The sequence below is a fragment of the Macaca mulatta genome, chromosome 1 (assembly GCF_049350105.2).
Source record: "Macaca mulatta isolate MMU2019108-1 chromosome 1, T2T-MMU8v2.0, whole genome shotgun sequence".
Classification (NCBI taxonomy): domain Eukaryota; kingdom Metazoa; phylum Chordata; class Mammalia; order Primates; family Cercopithecidae; genus Macaca; species Macaca mulatta.
This window is the reverse complement of record NC_133406.1, coordinates 138499513-138507726: the sequence shown is the minus strand read 5'-3', so window position 1 is coordinate 138507726 and position 8214 is coordinate 138499513.

Sequence of the window (8214 nt, the reverse complement as noted above, 5' to 3'; positions counted from 1 at the left end):
TCCCTCAGTAGTTAACAATGACTTTGGGGAAGTTACTTTAGCTTTTGTGCCTTGTTTTTGTTTGTAAAATAAAGATGATAAAATTGTCTATTTCTTGTGATTTTGTTTGGATCAAATAGCATAATACGTGTAAAGTGCTTTCAATAGTGCCAAACACATACTAAGTTGTTAGTAACTGTTAGTTATTACTACTAGCACTATTGTAACTGTTGATGACCCCTTTGAAGTATCGATTTCCAAACTTTCAATGATATTAACAATAATAATGGATAACTTAATATTTATAGATTTTCCATGTCACATCTTTTATGCAAGCTTCAATTTATGTTGCCAACTTTTCCTTGAATAATAGTTCCTCCAGAGTTTAAAGAAATCCAAAATGTTATCTATTCCAAATTTCAATCAATTTGAATAATGTCAAACAGATTGCCATCCAGTCTGTCTTGACTCATACAGGGATGTAGAACCCAAAGAATATGTTTGATTTGTAATTCCCTCTTATAACTCATCATTACCTTTCCTTCTTCCTTCTCTGGCCTATATTAATGATATGTACACTGAAGTAGGCCATACATAGAAAAAAGAACATGATTTATAATGCTAACCATTGGACCCTGACACATCGTTTCCTGGGAGAAGGGAGAATAGAGTTCAGTAAAGAAAAAATAGTGACCTAGTTCAATATTATATGTTATTTTTTTCTTTTATGTTTGGACTTTTTCAGGCAGCAGTTCAGAATGGTTTCTAGATCCAGTGAGACTATGTGCCTGAGGCTCTTGTACTTATAAAAGGTCAAAAAGAAAAAAAAAGAATGTTCATGAGTGTTTCTGTTGATTAAGATTCTTTTTGATTTCATGCTGTGGAGACCAGGATTAAATATCCTTTGGGATTATGTTCATATAGATATGGCATGTATTATTGAATTATGCTTCCCAGGCTAACCCAGTAAAACAGGTGTAGTTTTAAGCCTGATAAGTTTAGGACAGTTATAAAATCTAATATTTTTATTTCTTGTTATGTTATCCTTACAATGACATTTTCACTGCTTTGTTTTACAATGTGAGAATGAAAATGATAGATTCTATTTTATTTCTATCCTTCTGGCATAATTTAAACACCCTCATAAAGTAATCAGGGAAATTGTCTCTATGAACAATTATGAAAAAAGCTATTCAAGCTGAATGCCTCTAAGTGAAGCTTCAAGAATGATGTTAATTTGTTGTAAGATACATTTCTGATGAGAATTATTATAAAAGGAGGAAAAAAAGGCATTCCAGAATTCTAGAAGCCCTAAAGAACTAGAAGCACACTCATACAACAATTTCTTTTTCCTCCTCTGCCTCCTTCACAATTCTGAATGAGAAATACATAAAGTGCCTCATTTTCACTTATTATGCTTGCAGTGGCACTCTCAGATGAAGGCTGGCTCTGTTAACATCAAATTCTCCCTTTAAATTATAGCAGAGATGAAACGTGTCACCTTTCTTTCAATTCTAGCACATAAAGAAAACCTAAGTTTTTTATCTTAGCACTCCAAAATTTCTATTTCCTGGCACAATATTACAAGATTTTTCAAGAACTAGCAACATTATTGATGGTATCAAAAAAGAAGGAAAGTAATTTTTTTCTTACATAGAGCGTATCTCTAGAAGTAATTATTTTCTTCTTCTTAGGAAATCACATTGATTATCCCTTATTCACAAATGATTTAAAAACCTTTAATTTGGAACTGCAGATCTATTTGCACAATGAACTAATCATCTGAAAGTTACACAACCTTTCTAAATTTGAACTCCTTATTTTTCCCCAAACCCTATTCATCTTATACTAAATGAATATTCTAAATGAGACACATTTCCCCAAGCCTCACCTACTAAATGGTTCTCTCTGCTTCCTCCCTCCAACATAGACTTAACCTTCTCTCAATAGTGACCTACTCAAAGTTTATTCTATAGAATATGCAGCTCCAAATGTCACAACCTTCTTATACTCTGCTTCCTTTGCCTGGAGCACAAGTCTCCTGGGCTTCCTTTATGTCTCCATCTCATTCTTTTGGATCCCTAACTCTCTTAGGAAGTGATGATGACTTAAGAAGCTTTCAGTTTAGAAGGAGAGATGGGAAGCCAAAAGAATATTTTAATATAAAGAAATGTCATAATAGAAACTTCATTACAATAATTTGTTTATATGTCTTTACGTTGTTAAATTATAATCTTTTTGAGGTCATGGGTTCTATCTAATTTATCTTTGTGTTGTTAGTGCTTAGCATAATAACCAATAAATATTATTGTATGTTTATTAATGAATAGATGCTTAATAAATATTTACTAAATATATGTAGTTCTCATGACCTACCATTACAAAACCATTATTATACAAGTATCAGTAACATTTTTCATTCTCAAATAAGCTCTAATCAACAGCTCACTGACAAGATTCAGATTTACATGAAATCATAAATTCTGAGACAAAATCCCAGGTGTCTTCCAAAATTGGCATAATATAGTTTACAAATCCTACTGCAGATTCTGCTTTTTAAATGCAAAAGCGCAGCGTTAAACCAAGGGAACTATAAGGCCCTTAGAAGAAATTTGTATGAACAAATTATTTTCTCACAATGCAAGGTGACTTCTTTCCTCAGCAGGATCTATATAGAGTTCTAGTTTCGTATTGGTCTAAGGATCAGAAGACCTGGTTTATGAGGCCAGTTCTGGTTCCTCTGTGAACTAGTGATAAAATTTATACATTTTTTTGAGGAACAGTTTTCTTATTTACAAATGTGGATGATAATACCTACCATGATTACCTCACATAGATAAAGTGAGGCTCAAATGAGCCACTGCACATGAAAGTACTTTGAAACATATAGGTTGTTATGACAGTGTAAAATATCATGATTAGATAAAATGTATTAGTTTGTCATGATTGTAGAGGTGAATAAATAAAGGTGAATGTTACAGTTTAAAAAATAAATTTCTGGTCATGAAGTCTTTGCCCATTCAAAGACTGAATGGTTTTCTTCTAGGGTTTTATGGTTTTAGGTCTTAATTTAAGTCTTTAATCCATCTTGACTTAATTTTTGTATAAGGTGTAAGGAAGGGATCTAGTTTCAGTTTTCTGCATATGGCTAGCCAGTTTTCCCAACACCATTTATTAAATAGGGAATCCTTTCCTCATTGCTTGTTTTTGTCAGGTTTGTCAAAGATCAGATGGTTGTAGATGTGTGGTGTTACTTCTGAGGCCTCTGTTCTGTTCCATTGGTCTATATATCTGTTTTGGTACCAGTACCATGCTGTTTTGGTTACTGTAGCCTTGTAATATAGTTTGAAGTCAGGTAGCATGATGCTTCCAGCTTTGTTCTTTTAGCTTAAGGTTGCCTTGGCTAAATGGGCTCTTTATTGGTTCCATATGAAATTTAAAGTAGTTTTTTCTAATTCTGTGAAGAAAGTCAATGGTAGCTTGATGGGGATAGCATTGAATCTATAAACTACTTTGGGCAGTATGGCCATTTTCACAATATTGATTGTATCCACGAGCATGGAATGTTTTTCCATTTGTTTATGTTCCCTCTTATTTCCTTGAGCAGTGATTGGTAGTTCTCCTTGAAAAGGTCCTTCATATCCCTTGTAAGTTGTATTTTGGGTATATTATTCTCTTTGTAGTAATTGTAATGGGAATTCACTCATAATTTGGCTCTCTGTTTGTCTATTATTAATGTACAGGAATGCATGTGATTTTTGCACATTGATTTTGTATCCTGAGACTTTGCTGAAGTTACTCATCAGCTTAAGGAGATTTTGAGCTGAGACGATGGAGTTCTTTAAATATACATTCATGTCATCTTTAAACAGAGACAATCTGACTTCCTGTCTTCCTATTTGAATACCGTTTATTTCTTTCTCTTGCCTGATTTCCCTGTCCTGAACTTCCAATACTATGTTTAATAGGAGTGGTGAGAGAGGGCATCCTCATCCTTGTCTTGTGCTGGTTTTCAAAGGGAATGTTTCCAACTTTTGCCCATTCTGTATGATATTGGACAGCAAAAACAATGGAAACAAAACCCAAAATTGACAAATGGGATCTAATTAAACTAAAGAGCTTCTGCACAGCAAAAACAAATACAACAAAAAACAAAACAAAACAAAACAAAAAAACTATCATCAGAGTGAATAAGCAACCTACAGAATGGGAAAAAATTTTTGCAATTGATGCATCTGACAAAAGGCTAATATCCAGAGTCTACAAAGAACTTACAAAAATTTACAAGAAAAAAACAAATAATCATAACAAAGAGTAGGCAAAGGATATGAACAGGCACTTCTCAAAAGAAGACATTTATGCGGCCAACAAACATACGAATAAAAGCTCATCATTACTGGTCATTAGAGAAATGCAAATCAAAACCACAGTGAGATACTATCTTATGCCAGTTAGAATGGTAATCAATCACGAAAAAGTCAGGAAACAACAGATGCTGGAGAGGATGTGGAGAAATAGGAACGCTTTTACACTGTTGGTGGGAGTGTAAATTGGTTCAACCATTGTGGAAGACAGTGTGGTGATTCCTCATGGATCTAGAACCAGAAATACCATTTGACTCAGTAATCCCATTACTGGGCATATACCCAAAGGATTATAAATCAATCTACCATACAGACACATGCACGTGTATTTTTTTTTTTTGCAGCACTGTTCACAATAGCAAAGACTTGTAACCAACCCAAATGTCAATCAGTGATAGAGTGGATAAAGTAAATGTGGCACATATACACCATGGAATACTATGCAGCATAAAAAGGATGAGTTCATGGCCTTTGCAGGGACATGGATGAAGCTGGAAACCATCATTCTTATCAAACTAACACAGGAACAGAAAACCAAACACCGCATGATCTCGCTCATAAGTGGGAGTTGAACAATGAGAACACATGGGCACAGGGAGGGAAACATCACACACTGAGGCCTGTCAGGGAGTAGGGGGCTAGAGGAAGAATAGCATTATGAGAAATATCTAATGTAGATGGTGGGTTGTTGGATGTAGCAAACTACCATGGCATGTGTATACCTATGCAACAAACCTGCGTGTTCTGCACGTGTACCCCAGAACTTAAAGTATAGTTAAAAAATAAATAAATAAATAAATAAATAAATAAATTTGATAAAAAATAAAATCTTATCTGAATTTATTTGTTAAAACTTTTTCTTATCAATAACTATATTACCATAATAATTGCTAATTTATTGAGTGTTTGAAATGCACTAGAAGCCATGCAGATTATCTCATTTAATTCTAACTACAAATCCATAAAGTAGGATTGATTATGAACATCCTTACAGATAAGGAAGATGAGACTTACAGCTACTAAGTGATAAGGGTATTCTATACTGTTGCATTATTTCAACATCCAAATTAATTTTACTCCAATTCCTAAAGTGGCCCTTGTAAAGAAAGGGAAAAAAAGTTCTAAATGTGAGTATACTCTTGCTAGTCAGTGAGTTATTTACTTTTCCTATACTTTCCCAAGAATTATTCTAAGGTAAATAGTACATGAAATTACTCTTAGCATATTTACCTAGGTCTTTTTTTTTTTTAAGTTTTTATAATGACATAAGAATAGCACATGGCATTATACCAGGAGGGTAACAAGGAATCTGCATGAGATGCTAAACTTTTTCTCTAAACATGCATTTTCCCCGAGACATTTCTTTATCTATGGTCCCTAAACCAGGAGATATCAGTTAATTATCTGCCATTTGCTCAAACTAGAATCATTGGTATTATATTTTTTAAAATTTTAACCTTCCTCCTTCATCCCTACTTCCCTATCCTTATTTCATTTAATCAATTATCACATCCTGTCTCTTCTACCTTGTCTGTATTTCTCGATTTAGTTTTCTTCTCTTCATCTCCTTTCTACCACACTAGTCCAAGTCAAAATGCTTCTTTACTTAGAATACAGCAAACATCTTTCAACTTGTACCAATGCATCTATTTTACATTTCTTTTAATTCATTCTCCAATGGCTAGATCGATCTTTTATATTGCCAATTCAATAATGCTGTACCTTTGTCTGAAATAGTTTGTGAATTCCAGTTGTTCTTCAAATAAAGTTGAAAAGCCCTGACATGGATTTTGAGTCTCTAGATGATCTGTTTTACCTAATCTCATATCATACTATTTCCCCCTCCTTTTATACCTAGTAGCCATATGGACCTTATTTCACTTTAGCCAATACCTATGCTTCTTCCAGCCTTGGAAGCCTGTATATATCAGTTCCTCTGCCTGCAAAGCTCGGTCACCCTCACCTGCCACCTGGATACCAATAAGTCATTCTTCAGGCAGCACTTTACATGTCACTTCTTAAAAGAGGCATTCCTCCATTGCCCATAGATTGGGTCAGATTGCCTGTTAATTGCTTTTGTGCATGCTGTTTTTCTTTTTTTAAATAACCTATATCACAGTAATTCTTAATCATGAAAGAAATTATCTTTGTAACTCAAACAAACACAGAGTTTTTGTTTTTCTTATACTTTTGTCCTTATAGCTGAGTAGTGTAAAAAATATTTGAGATCCCTCAGAAAGTGAGATGGTAAAAGATCATAAATAGCTATGCTCTAAAATTTCCCCTGGCATACCTGTTTTCTGCTTGAGGGCAGGATTTCTATTCTGTTTATTGCTGTACTGTGTGACTGTGGCACAGAGTGGGTGTGCAATGACTCATTTGGTAAATGAGTCAATATATGAAGTTTCTCTATGGATCATCTAGAACTCTAGAATTCTATCTAGAATAAAATAAAATATAATTCAGTTCTTACTACCCAGATAAATGGAAACTACCCTTTATGAATCTCTTCATGGAATCAAGAACCTTTAGCCTAGCTACATTTTTATATATTTTTTACTTTGTTATCCTTTATGCCTAATATATTTCTGGATTTTTATTACTTAATCTTAGAGACACCAATCTGAGCTGAATACCATTATTCTTATTTTTATAAATAAAGAAACTCACTGGTAGTCTTCTAGCCACCCTCCACATCCTTTACCTCCTTCCATAGTAACAGGACTCTGGCTGGCACATAGTTTGTCCTTTTGGCGAATTCTCTCCCATCTCGTAAGAGAAACTATGTGTGCCTCTAAGCCTGAGTTTTTCAGAGAATGGATGTGCCTTCTCTTCTTCAAACACTTTCTCCCTTACTCTGACTAACCCTGGGTATGGCAACTCAGCTGCATCCCTATCTCTGCGAGGAGGAGAACGTCCTTTGTGCTTGGAACATACATGTAAGCAGCAAACAAATGTCTATTATGTCTGACGTGTTCCAATTTGGGGTCCAGTTTTTAAACAGTTTGCCTATGTAATCAAGGTACGCTCCGAAACATATTATAATATTATCTATGGCCACCAGGTGGCGACCAATCTCAGGACTACTTGGCTCAAAGACCATCCATCGCTTCAAGGACGTCTCTGGGGAAGAAAATACAGAAATGTCTCTTTAATGTGTGTACTTATATAACCCTGCTTCATCTATCCTAGTTCTTATGTGATTATTTTCTCCAATTTCTTTTTTAGGTATTAGTGTGTTTCAATCACGCATCCAGTAATTCTTTCAATTAACTTTTAATGAATGCCTACATTTTTGGAGTAGATTCAAAGAACGATTAAGTCTCTACTCCTGAGAAGTCTGTTGGTGGTCAAAAATACAGGAAAGGAATGCTTAATAAATAAAAGAGAACACAATTTTAAAAGTGGTGCATATCGTAGAAATGTGAATACAGAATTTGAACGCCACAAGGAGAAAGTGCCTGTCATGTTTCTGTTAATATGAGCTGATGACTAATTAGCCAATATCCTGCTTAATTTATTTTCTTCCTTACAACCCAGTAAGGTCAGAGCACTTCCGACATCTCTATTTGAACTAGAGTAGACTTAGGAATGAAAGAGGAGGCCTCTGATGAGATTCTAGCCCTTTATCTGCTTGTAACAGCCCTTATACATTGAGTTGCATAGTTTACTAATGAGCTCTAAATTGTGTCATTAGGCAGGTAGTTTGGTTTCATTATCACCAATTCTTTCAAAGTGGCACTGCTAATCTTTCCAATTAGCCAAGGAAAATCACCGCCAACCAATCGGATAACTGGACTGGTGAAAATAGGTTACTTGGAAATGGTTGGTTTGAAGCATAATAGTGTGTTCAAAAAATATTTTGGGAGAA